We start from the raw sequence: 14597 nt of genomic DNA, 5'->3' as shown, positions 1-14597 counted from the left end.
CTCCATTCTTTCCTTTATAGTTGTCCCTTACACTACAGATGCCTTCAAGCCTGGTTTTGCACAAGATCATCTAAAAGTTAAAATATTGTTTTGGTGTTGATGTGTAACAGTGTGAAAGTGAGCGTGTTCATTGGAACCTTGGCTGTTATTTCATTTCTACATTTTTCCTTTCCTTTCTTTCCCCCCCCCTCTGTGCGGACACTATTTTCAGGATTGGTGGAAGGCTTCACGGAGGAGCGCAAGTCCCTGAGCAGTAAGCTGAAGGACCACGAGGACCGGGAGGCTGTCCTAATCATGGAGAACGAGACATTGCGTAACCAGGTGCATGACCTGCAGCTGTCTGAGAGCGAGGTGACGTCACTGCGCAACGAAGTACAACGCCAGCAGAACATCCTCTACGACAATGCCGGACACGAACAGCAAGGTTTCTATCGCCATTTAAAACTTCTCATCCCTTTGGGCTTTTTGACTTTCAGCAGTTTCCTCTTCTGGGACAGGATCCATGAGTGGTACAACTTATTTCCTTTTGATGACGAACTCTAATGAACACACTCTGAGGGGTGGGGCAAAGGAGGAAACTGTTACTTTTGTGCATGTTTTTTTTTGTTGTTTGTTGTTTTACCACTTGGGTTGATGTGCATTCATTTGTTTTTTTGTCTATTTATTAATGTCTTTGAACCAATGTGTGTATATATGTCTGTCTATTTGTGTCTGTCTTTGTCCATCTGTGTGTGTATGACTCTGTGTATATCTTTCTTCATGTGTGTGTGTGTATTTCCATTCATCTGTTTTACTCTGTGTGTTTGTGTGTCTGTCTGTCCTGCTGTGCACATGTGATTCTGCATGTGTCTGGTCCATCTCTTTCATGCATGTGGGTCGTCATTATAACACATATGTGCATTTCTGTGCATGCCTCTCCAATTATATGTGCACGTGCATGCATATATCTGTTCATTTATCAAAATTTATTTTCAAACTAATTATTTATTCATTTATTTACTTGGAATAATTATAACAGTATGAATTTTCCGGAAGTGAGATCTTAGACAATGTCACATGATATCACATCTAATATTTTCAAGCACCTGTTTATTATATCTATATTTATTGTTCTTTTCACTTGTATTTTCAATTTGTTTGTTTACGTAATATTTAAAAACTCAGATTTTCTTTTCAGATAAAAAAAAAATACTTGCTCCCTTCCTCCTACCTTCCACCCTCTGTCTCCCTCTCATTCTCTCTCTCTCATATTCATATTTACTAATATGAATTTACAAATTGTATATCATTATTTATGATAATTATTTCAGGAAGATTTTTTTTAGATTTTTAATTTTTGGAGTTTTTAAGGGGTCCTTATTTTACTTGGTTATTTTTTGCTTTTTCTTTTTCAATTCTGTAGAATTTAGATTTCATAAAATATTGTGTGCATGTGTGTGCATACACTCACGCACACACACACACATGTAGAAACAGATGTATGTGTGATAAAAAAAAAAAAACTGTCAGTTACAGTGACAAGGGTTCAAGTTGGTCCGATCACTGGGCCAAGCCGCTTGTGAAAGTAATTTGCAAGTGGCCGAGTGCTCCACACACACCCATACCCTTAATGTAGTCCTTAGGGAGATGGAGTGTGAAACAGAATGTGACAAGGCTGGCCCTTTGAAATACAGGTACCACTCATTTTTGCCAGCTGAGTGGATTGGAGCAACATGAAATAAAGTGTCTTGCTCAAGGACACAATGCACCACTGGGAATTGAACTCACAATTTTCTGATTGTGAGCCGAACACCCTGACAACTAAGCCACATGTCTTCATGTGTGTATGATATAAAATGTGTTAAACAAATACATATGTTAATGTTAGGTTTGTTGTTTTAAAGGAATTTGAAGAACAGCAGAACATTTCCTAATGGTGGCAGGGATTCAACAAATACAATAAATAGTCAAATGTTACAGTTTTATATTTAAGAGATGAGGAATTATGTACACTATTTACATTTAACAGATATTTGTCCTCATCTTGTTTGTTGTTAACACAACGTTTCGGCTGATATACCTTCCAGCCCTCTTCAGGCGTCTTGGGGAAATTTCGAACCTGGGTCCTCATTCCTAAGGTATTTTTCGATGTTATTATTATTATTATTCAGGACACTGCCTGGAATCGAACTTGGAATCTTCGGTTCTTGGGGTTAGTAGCCTGCACTCTTAACCACTACACCATACGCCCACGGGCATGTGGTGTAGTGGTTAAGAGCATGGGCTGCTAACCTCAAAATTCATGTTCGGTTCCAGGCAGTGACCTGAATAATAATAATAATAATAATAATAATAATAATAATAAAATTGAAAAATACCTTAGGAATGAGGATCCAGGTTTGAAATTTCCCCAAAGACACCTGATGAAGGCTGGAGGGTATATCTCAGCTGAAACGTTGTGTTAACAACAAACAAGATGAGGACAAATATCCGTCAAATGTAAATAGTCAAATGTATCGTATAACACTAGTTTCAACCCATACTTCAGCTTCTGTTTGTTGACTTTTTCAACTCTGGTTGGATGAACCATCAACTGAAACTTGAAGCCCCCTCCAGTCAAAACACAACTTTAACCCTTTCGTTACCAACCCGGCTGAAACCGGCTCTGAGTACAAATGTTTTATTTTCATAAGTTTTGAATAAAAATCTTCCACCAAACCTTAGTCACAATTGATGTTCCTAACACTAGCTTAATGATAACCAAGTTATTTTACTAAATACTTTGGTATATTTAAAATAATTGAAAGAAATGCAGAGCATCTCAAAATAAATACAGTAACGAAAGGGTTAATACACACACACACACACACATACATATATATATGTGTGTATATTAAGTTATATAAACACACACTCATACAAACATATATAGATACATATACATATATGTATATTTAATTATATAAACACATGTGTGTGTGTGTATATATTTAGTTATATAAACACACACATATAGATACATATATATGTGTATATTTAATCATATAAACACACACATATATAGATACATATATATATGTGTGTGTGTGTGTATATATTTAGTCATACAAACACATACACACACATATAAGTGTACACATACAACGAATGTGTCAATAAGTTTGTTTTAATTTAATTTTTATTTCTAAATTAAATAATTTTTTAAAAAGAGATTCTTTAATAATAATAATAATAATATAATAATAATAATAATGATGATAGTAAATATTTTGATCCCCTCACTTTTCCATTCTGTTATCATTTACAAGACATCTGTAGGATACGAGGGTATAGTAGTGGTTGTATGGTTGGTCAAAGGTTAACATAGCCATACAGGGATAATCTAGAAATCTCCCCCTCTTTTATTTTGTTTTTGATATTTTCATTTCATTTGTAAGCTGCACCCCTGATAATCTAAAGATGAAGAAAAAAAAATGATATTTATGCCCATGTAGTTGCGAGTAGATGTAAACACTTTCTTGGCCCTCAAACCCTTAACACTGATGGTGTAATGCTATGTTTTTTGTTTTGCCTCTCCCCTTCTCCCTAAAGGGAAAATTTTTTTTTAACATATTTATTTGTTTTTGGAAGTGACACTGTCCTTCTTCCTTCCAACTGCGGTCCAATTGAACCATTATTAATTATTATGATTGATATTATATTAAACATGGAACTGTTATTATCATCATCATCGCTATTGTCATCATCATCATCATTATTAATGTTATGTTGGAATAGGATGTTATTTTAATATGTAATTATGTTAGTATGGGTTACTGATTGTGTTTGGTCTAATAACCCCAGCAAGGTTATACTCAGAGGTAACTGATTCTCACTGGGTTAGTCTGATTCCTATTGGGATAAATGAGCTGTAGTGAGTTTAAATCCTGTATTAATGAATATGAATCTAGAAGTAACTGGTTCAGCTGGTTTCTTTGAGTTAACCCAGGGCTAATTAACCCTTTTGTTACTGAATTTCTGTTGAGATGCTCTGTGTTTCTTTCAATTAATTTAAATATAACAAAGAAATTTAGTAAAATAACTTAGTTATTAAGCTAGTGTTAGGAACATAAATTGTGACTAAGGTTTGGTGGAAGATTTTAATTCAAACAAGAAATGTGTACTCAGAGCCAGAGGCGATTTCAGCTGCGTTGGTAATGAAAGGGTTAAATTTTATGGGTATACTAACTGAATTCACAGCAGACTGACTTGTTAGATTTCCTAACTAAGGCAGTGATTCTCAACCAGTGTCCGAATGATCTTTGGGGGTCCATATAAGAATTTACTGTTAAAATTTAGGTGCAATAAATTGGTTATAATTCTAAGGGTCCCTAAAGTAAGGGCAAATTGATTGACTGGCTGACTCAGTAGGTTTACCCATTCAGCTCAGTGAAGGCTCGCCTCCTAGTGGTTAGAATATGACCACATGATTATAAAGGTGTAGGGTTCAATTCTTGAACTGGGTGTTGTGTTGTGTCCTTGAGCAAGGCACTTCCTGTCATAGTGTTCCTCTCAACTCAGCTGCAAATGAGCACCACTTGACTGCCTGTGCAACCATCTTACCCTCCAGCTGTCATATCCTTGATGTTTTGCTGGGGTTAAGGGCACGAGGGCTGAGAAAGTTTCTATGTCTACTCGCAACTACATGGGCATACAAATACTTATCAATAAAAGCCTGGCACTTACAACCAAGTCCTCCTCACTTGCGAGTGATAGCTGTGGTCGCTCCTCTCCTTTCGATAGCTCAACATTTGCTGAGTTTACTTGCTCAACTCTATGTTCACACTTTGGTCTGGCTCTCTTGTGAAGCCAAGGAAACTGCTGTATTTACCTGGTGACCCTTAAATCGCCATGAGTGGTGATGTCAAGGGACTGACTCTCACCAGGTATATCAGCAGAACCTGAGACTAACTGATATTTTCTTTGTTCATTTACCAGGCTATGCTCTGTAAATTTTGTAACGAGGTTACAGATAAAAAAATAACTATACTTTCTATAATTTCCTTATTTATTATATGGTAATGATGATGATAGTAAAATACAATTATTATTAAATAATTACATAATAATAATAATAATAATAATAATAATAATTGTAATAATAAAAAAGAACTTCTCTATTGGGGACAGCAAGGATTTTGAGATTGTTACTTGAGTGTTAAGTATTGTGCAAAGAGACCCTGTGAGACCTTTGACAACAGGTTGCTGTCCCCTCTTATGGAACTAACTGGAACAAATAATAACAAGAGATCTGAGAATTAAAAAGGAAATAAGTCATAATAATAATCGTCTTTTAATGGCAGTTATAATTAGTAATTTTCTTGCTAAAATATTTTTTTCAAATTGTAATCTCAGGAAATTAACGAACATAACTATTTCAACTGAAAATAAAATAGAGAACAACAAAAAATAATCCGTTAAAATAAGATTTAATTGGAAAACACGCACACATGTGCGAGCAGTGCAAGATAATTATGAAAATTAGTAAATTCAAAAGCAATGACACTCTCTGTCAATATAGCAGCAATTTGTGAGACAGGCCCCCAAATCAGTTGATTAATGCCTTGTCCATTCCTGAACCCTTCAGCTATTATGTGCTGCTTCTGTAGTTACATTCTTTTGAATTGACTATGCATTGCCTTGTAGCTTGATGATTTCAGTAATGTGATAGTTTATTTTTAGGTGTTTGAGGCTGGACCTGGCCATTTTGAACATAAAACCGATAGAATCTTTGGGCTAAATATGGCCAGTTTAAATCTAAAAGGTTGACGCACTTGGTCAGTTATGAGTACCTTGATTAAACTGGTCACTGACACAGTTCCATAGTTGACCCAGTTCAATTTTTTTTTATTGGTAACAGATTTAATTTATTTAAATGACCTCAATTCATGATGTTACTTATCATATTTGACTCTAGAGCAGCGAGTTTCAACCTATTTCGATCCACTGTACTTGAATAGTATTCTCAAAGTGTGACATTTTAACATTGATTTCCTAAAAGTTCAATTATTTAAAATTAAAAAAAAACATTAAAATTATTTAAAATTAAAAAAAAGGGTGCACACCATGCACTTTGTCACAGAGAAATGCACATTACAGTGGTGTAGTGCTTTATAAATGCTGAAGATTTCTAAATATATGGCATTTTTCGACAAACTTAAAAGTAAATGGCACATTTGCAGAATGGCAAATTGGTAGAAGATGTCTGTCCGAGAGAAAAATGAAATGCAAAAGCTGAGGTCAACAGGATTTTGACTTGGAACTTAGAGAGGGAGATGACATGAAATAGTATTGAGCATTTAGTTTGACACACCATGGTCCATTGACTTTTGACGGTGTTGGATGTCACTTTGTGTCTTATAAAGGTCACCAAGTAGTTTGTTTAGTTCAAAATATCCTTGAAAGCCTTTTTTTCTAGCTTCACTTACAATGGTTGGGTTTATGTTTGAGAGCTTCTCTACCTACTGTATATGGTCAAATTAAAATTTTAATTTACTTTCTACCAAGTCAAAATTTACTTGGTTGAATGAGGGAAGTGCTTTGTGATCACTCAACACATGAGAAAGAGCTGCATATTTTCTCTTTCAAACCAGACCTTGTTTAAAAAAAATGGAAGGACTTATTGTATAATGTAATTCTAGCTTTAACTGAAAGAACAAATATAAAAAAAGAAAACTCCCAAAAGACAGGATGGCCTAGGCTGGAATGCTTTTGATCATAGTTTGCTAGGTTAGGATGGGAATAACGAACAAGGTGACCTTGTTGCAGTTATAGCAGAATGGCAATTTTTGATTTGGATACAAATAGATGATGTGAAGGCATTTAGAAAGGAAGACTGAATCACTGGTTCAATCCACCCTTTATATTCAGAATTAGCTCCCTTGTGCCCTATGCTAGTGTTGTATATTTTTTCATAACTGCTGATTGGCACCGAATAGACGGAGGTTACAACTTCCTTTACATATTTTGCCTCTGTGTGTGTGTGTGTGTTTTCTTTCAGATCTTGTCTGCTAATATTTATTGAGCTGAGGATTTTTGAAGTATGTAGAAGAAAAAAAAAACAGAAAAAGGAAAAAGAAAAACCTATATATATTTGAAATAGTTATGTCTACATGTTACGAGGATTGATTTGGAAATGAAATTAAATTTAAAAAATTATTTTTTCTTTTCGAAATGCAAAGGAATATATCTATATATTTGAATATTTTTATTATAAAATTTTTCATACATACACATTCTTATGTGTATATTTGCACTATAGAATGAATGCATATATGTATGTATGTAACTATATATATACATATACACATATACACACACACATTCATATACACATGTGTGTATATACATAATGTATGTGTGCGCGCGCGCCCCATATCAAGTATTATATTACGTTTATAAAAACAAAGACCAACTCCCTAAAAATCGATGCGCTACCTAATATAAAGAATATATTTTAAAACTTAACCACAATTCTTTAAACAATGCAAACAGTTTTTTTGATTTTTTTCTTTTGTCCTCTTACTGAGGAAATTCAGTTGCGTCAAATAAACTTTAACGATTACAAATAAATAATAGATCTGTTATTTAAAAAAAAAAAAGAAAAATAAAACCCCAAAACAAACGATGAACGATGATTCTCAATTGCGTTTTAATGTGAAGTAAAATAAAGCGAAGAGATAACATTAATTTGTGACTGTCTCAGATTATTCCGTAATTTTTTTGTGTTTGTTTTCTTGTTATTGTGAAGACACATTGGTCAGGTATATCTCTCTACCTGTAATTACTCATCTGTAATTGTATTTCTCATTGTGTACTGGAAATCATTGAATAATTCTGGAGAAACACATGTTTTTATAGATCATGTAGTGAGGGGTCAAGAGTTTTGTTAATATAAAGAAGCATTGAATTAATGAAGTTGAGAGTTTAGGTGTTGGTATGGCTGTATGGGTAAAGAGTATGCTTCCCCAATCATGTGGTTCTGGGTTCAGTCCCTCTGCATGTCACCTTCAGTAAATATATTTTACTATATTCCTAGTACATGTGAGCAACTATTGAATGTTGTTATACACTGCTGATCACAATGCCTTTCCAATGTTTTCGTTCCTATCTTGTTGCACATCATTCAGCTAAATTGTCTTTGCATTTTCATGGAGGCCTTCTGAGGGGTATTTACTCATCACTTGGATACCACTCAGCAACTGCATAGCCCCCCGCCCTCCCACTGCCTATGAACCTTCTGACATGTTTAGTCCATGGTCAGCATTTCATTAATGTTGACGATGATGATTTTATATATATATATATATATATATATATATATATATATATATATATAGAGAGAGAGAGAGAGAGAGAGCATACTTTATTTGTGGGTTAACAAGGCTACCAATGGTTTCACAATTGTTCACCCACAAATAAAAACTATTTATCCACCAATATAGTGTTGAGCACTCACTCTCGATGTTCAATATTAGTGTGTGTATGTCTGTGTGTATGTATGTGTGTGTGTGTGTATATATATATATCATTGCCAAACTTCATGATCCATCATAGCAGGAGTGCTTTGCTGCCTTGTGCTTTTGAATAGGTTCCAGTGCATGACCCCTTAAAGGAGTGTCTTCTACTACAGCCCTGGGGAGATCAATGCCTTAGGAATAAGTTAGCTAGATGGAAGCTAAGCAGAAGCTCATCAAATATGTTTGTGCCTCGTTGCTTAACAACCAATGTTGCTTTCTTTATATCCATGTGACTTAGCAGTTCAGCATAAATGAATGATAGACTACATACTGTATTATGATAATAAATACACATTAAGTACTAGATTAGAATAGAATATGTGCCATATTATGCTATCAAATTAATACAATATCAAAATAAATCCTGGGGACAATTTAATTGACTAAACTTTCTGAGATGACCAGTTCAGTGACCGAGACCAGTAAAAGATTAAAAGAATTTTGCTAAGACAAAGTCAAGAGCAAAAAACTGCATAAAATTGTGCAATTCTGTGCATATATTTTTCCACCTTGGGTTCATGTGTATAAAATTTATTCTTGAGAAAATGGTTCTTAAATTGCAAAATTGTGTTTATTTCTGGGAAAAAAATTTAAAATTTATATATAAGAAAAAATATGTAAATTCTTAAAGAGTTTGCTTCAGTGATTCTTAGAAAATATATATTGAATATTTGCAAGTGAAAGAAAAATGGGGGAAATAAAACCACGTAAAAAGCTTTTGTTAAAAGTAAATTCACATTTATTTCTAGAAAAATATACATTTGTTGCAAATAAAAATGCTGTTTGTGTAATGTGTCTTGAGAACCAATGTACCAAGGGTGAACTATCTCACATTCTCTTGAATGTTTATGAAATTCTTATGATGTCATCAATATTAATATTTGGAGAAGTGATTTTGATATTTCTAAAAATTAGAGAAAAAGAAATCCACTATTTCTAGAAGGAAAATACAGTAGTTGCGTAAAAAATACAAAACATTGTTTCTACAAGTGTGTTGTTTTATCTTTATGTAGCTGAAACTCTGTCATCCATGTTAGAGATTAAACACAAAAGTTTGTGGTGTGCGATGCTCAACTTTGAGCCACAGTTTGATCAGCTGGATGGACATGATAACAATTCACAAATTGAATTTAGAGCTTTCACTTGAATTAATGAGACACAACAAACATATTTTGTACGATAATTCAGCCAGGAAGCTCCAAGCCACAAACTAATTTTTTTTCCTCTCTATTAGGCTCACTTGAGGTTCGTTTGGCAGTCATCATCATCATTGTTTAACGTCTGCTTTCCATGCTGGCATGGGTTGGACAGTCTGACTGAGGACTGGTGAGCCAGAGGGCTGCACCAGGCTCCAATCTGATCTGGCAAAGTTTCTACAGCTGGATGCCCTTCCTAATGACAACCACTCCGAGAGTGTAGTGGGTGTTTTTATGTGCCACCGGCATGAGGGCCAGTCCAACGGCACTGGCAATGACCACGCTCAAATGTTGTTTTTCACGTGCCACTGGCACATGTGCCAGAAATAAATATAACTACCACAGAAAAGTAGCATCTTCTTCTCACTTTGAACGGTGTTCCTTAATACTGACAAATGCCAGCCCAGCCCCTCCCAAAAGGGAAACCCTCATCACCACCTTTTGGTATTGAGAAGACAAAATATTTTGTATTCATAGAATTCTTTTCTTCTCCTCATTGATGTTAGACAAGCTTTAAAAGTTTAAAATCATTTCAATTTCCTTATTAAACCTGGCTGTGTGGTTAAGAAGCTCATTTTGCAATCACATAGTTCCAGGTTCAATCCCACTGCGCAGTACCTTGGGCATTGTCTTGTACTATAACATGTAGGTGATTAGCGTCTTGCAAGTGAATTTGGAAAATAGAGACTGTGCTGAAGTTTGTCATGTGATATACATATATGTGTCTGTGTGTATCTGTGTCACATCACCGCCACATAAATGGTGTTGGTTTGTTTACATCCTGTAATTTAGTGGTTCAACAAAAGAGTGATAGAATAAGTACCAGACTGAAAAGCTATGGAGTCAGTGTGTTTGATTAAAACCTTTCTAGGTGGTGCTTCAACATGGCCACAGTCCAACAACCGAAACAAAAGACAAAAGATGGCAGTTTTCCTCCATTCCCCTCCTGCATCCTATGAGAAACACTTTCTGGTCATTGAACCTGTCCAGTTTCTTTCCAGTTTGCTAAAAACCTGTCAGTCTAACAATGTCTCTGCCACTCACTGCATTGATCACTGATAGCCATCGCTTGTTCATTTACTGTCCATTCTCTCATGGTAACTTTGGTCAGTCTGGGGCATCTCTGTGACAGCATTTTATGGTTTGATGCCATTGTTGTCACCAACCCTTGACCTGCTTTTCAAGTAAAGGATTTTATATTCAACCAGACTTGGAAATCACAGAACAACCGACCATAATATCTGCAGGAACTGTATCCATTACATAATTGTTTCCCTCAGACAATATCAAGTCCCAGAATGTCAATATTTGTACATGTGAGTACTTGCACATGTGTGCACATACACACAAAAACATACATATAATATATAAGATGGGCTTCTGTTTCCAAGCTGTTTCTTATTTCTTTATTGCCCTCAAGGGGCTAAATATAGAGGGGACAAACAAGGACAGACAAAGTGATTAAGTCGATTACATCGACCCAAGTGCGTAACTGGTACTTATTTAATCGGCCCCGAAAGGATGAAAGGCAAAGTTGACCTTGGCGGAATTTGAACTCAGAACGCAACAGCAGACGAAATACCGCTAAGCATTTCGCCTAGCATGCTAACGTTCCAGCCAGCTCTCCACCCAAGCTGTTTCTGCCTACCAACTGTGCTCAGAAGGGATGAGTTAATCTGGCTCTTCATCGGTTATGATGACAAGGGTCCCAGTTGATCCGATCAACAGAACGGCCTGCTCATGAAATTAATATGCAATTGGCTGAACACTCCACAAACATTCATACCCATAATTTAGTTTTTAGGGATATTCAGCATGATGCAGGACGTGACAAGGCTGGCCCCTTTGAATTACAGGTATAATTCATTTTTGGCAACTGATGAGACTGAGGCATGTGAAGTAAAGTGTCTTGCTCAAGGACACAATGAGCTGCTGGGAATTGGACTCTGGATCCCCTGATTATAAGCTGAATCCCGTAACCACTGAGCCATGTTCCGTCACACTTGGTTAAACTAGGGTAGAGTAGAGGACACTTGTTCAAGGTACCCTTTGGTGAGACCAAACCTGAAACCATGTGATTCAGAAGTGAACTTCTTAACCTCACTGCTACGTCTGTATTTATGTATTAAAGTTAAAAAGGAGGAAAAAAAAAAATCCCCTATCACAGAGCAAACACCTAATAATTCTGCTAAATTAAGGCCCATTCCCTCCTGCTGAACATGGCGGAGAAGACAAGAAACAGTTAATACAATTTTAAGTGAAAAATTGAAAAAGGAAAAAATCTTTCCCATCAGGGATTGAACTTAAGAAGTTACTATCACACAGATCAGCCTAAATACAATTGTGTTAATAACAAAACTTAGCATAAACCCTCACGACCACGAGTGAAGCCGCTTATATTTGTCACAAAATTAAAGTATTTATTTCTCATAATTGTGAAAAAAAGATGTGTGGGAGAGTGACAAAGGAATATTCTAAACAATTCACACACACACACACACACACGTTCTCTTTATGATTTTTCTATTTTATAACTGCATTCTAGTGCTCACGTTTTGTTTTTTTGTTCAAATTTACTGGTTTTGTTTTTCTCACCAATGTATACATCTCCCTGTGATACACATTGGTAAAACCTCTCTCTCTCTCTCTTCTATCTATCTATCTATCTACCAAACATCCAACCAATCAATCAATCGAGGCGGTAAAATAGCAGAATTGTTAGCATGCTGGGCAAAATGCTTTTCAGCACTTTGTCCATCTTTACGTTCCAAGTTCAAATTCCCCAAAGTCGACATTGCCTGTCATTCTTTGGAGGGGGCGGGGGCCAATAAAATGAGTACCAGTCAAGCCCTGGGGTCAACAGCAACATATACACCTATAGGCATATACAAACACACTTTAAACTCATATACAAACCAGAGTAATACCTGTACCAGACAGACCCTATGGTGACTGAGATTGGCAGTGTTTACATTTTGTTGCCTATGCCTCACTTGTATTATTGTTGTTGTTTGAAACTGAAAAAATATAGTGAAACAAAAACGCAAAAATGAATAAGAATAAAGAAAAAGTGTGTGTGTGTATATATAAATCATCATCACATTTAGTGGCTGTTGTCCATGCCGGCATGGGTTGGGTGGTTTGACCATTGCTGGCAAGGCTGGAAAGCTGCACCAGACTCCAGTTTGATCTGGCAAGGTTTGTACAGCTGGATGCCCTTCCTAATGCCAACCACTCGGAGAGTGTAGTGGGTGCTTTTATGTGGCACCAACATGGGTGCCATTTGCGTGACACCAGTATTTGCTATGACTACAATTTTACTTGGTTTGACGGGTCTTCTTCTCAAGCACGACATACTGCCAAAGGTCTCACCCATTGCCTCCATGTGACCCAATACACACACACACACACACACACACGTATACATGTATGTATGCATGTAGGATTTCAATTGAAAACTGAACCCTGTTTGTTTATTTTTGTTCTAACTTTTATGATGCTGCCATCTGTCTGGGTGTATGGGTAGGGAGAGAGATGTGTGAGTGTGTGTGTGTGTGGGAGTGGTTATGTGGTCATGTGTGCATGGGTGGGGGAAGGGGGGATTGGTACTACAAATGAGAGTGAGTTGGTGAATGTTGTGTACATGATAATGCTGTTGTGTATGGATGCACATATGTGTTTTTATGTGTATGTATGTATGGAAGAACTTTGGGGCTACAAGAGTGTTTTACGTTTAACCCTTTAGCATTTAAACCGGCCATATCCGGCCAAAAGTATTCTGCCTGTTTTATGTTCAAACTGGCCAGATCTGACTTCTCACACCTACCCTACAATATCGTTTTTAAAATTAACAGTAGGTGCAGGAGTGGCTGTGTGGTAAGTAGCTTGTTTACCAACCACATGGTTCCGGGTTCAGTCTCACTGCGTGGCACCTTGGGCAAGTGTCTTCTACTATAGCCTTGGGCCGACCAAAGCCATGTGAGTGTATTTGGTAGACGGAAACTGAAAAGAAGCCCATCGTATATATGCATGTGTGTGTTTGTGTGTCTGTGTTTGTCTCCCCAACATTGCTTGACAACTGATGCTGGTGTGTTTACGTCCCCCGTTACTTAGCGGTTCGGCAAAAGATACCGATAGAATAAGTACTGGGCTTACAAAAGAATAAGTCCCGGGGTCGAGTTGCTCGATTAAAGGCGGTGCTCCAGCATGGCCGCAGTCAAATGACTGAAATAAGTAAAAGAGTACCTCATCAAAATCTCATAGCTACAAGATAATGCATGATTAGTTCAAAACAATGTGGATAAAAAAGGATTCATTTTGACAGAATAATGTGAACACTAAAGGGTTAAAAGAGGAAGTTGAGAGATTAGCACATCATTGCCTGTGTATGGGTTGGGGGTTGTGTACATATATATTTGTGTTTGTGTGTGTGTGTGTGTGTGTGAAGGTTGGGTGTTGTAGACATGGAATTGCTCTCTCTGGAACTTTCTTCAAATGTAATATTTTACTAGCGTGATGTACATGTATCAGTTGGGTTTGGTAGTAGATGCATGAATATCACAACATCTTGCACAAGAGACATGCAAACTTCTGTATTTGTATTGCATTGAAAAACTTTTGTGTTGATGTAAATGTGCCATCCATTGGCCTCAGTTCTTGAGCATCACTTTAGTTTATCGACCCTTGATGAATGACAAAGTTTGACCTCATCAAGGTTGGAACTCGGAATGTAAAGAACCAAAGCAAATATTGCAAAGCCCTTATTTGACATGCTAACAATTCTGCTAATTCAGCCCCCTACAACCTTTTCTTACCAAATTTCTGCTGAAACACATATTTATTTATTTATTTCATTTAATTTTTT

The sequence above is a fragment of the Octopus sinensis genome, linkage group LG10 (assembly GCF_006345805.1).
Source record: "Octopus sinensis linkage group LG10, ASM634580v1, whole genome shotgun sequence".
Lineage (NCBI taxonomy): Eukaryota > Metazoa > Mollusca > Cephalopoda > Octopoda > Octopodidae > Octopus > Octopus sinensis.
Note: the sequence above shows the minus strand (reverse complement) of the source record.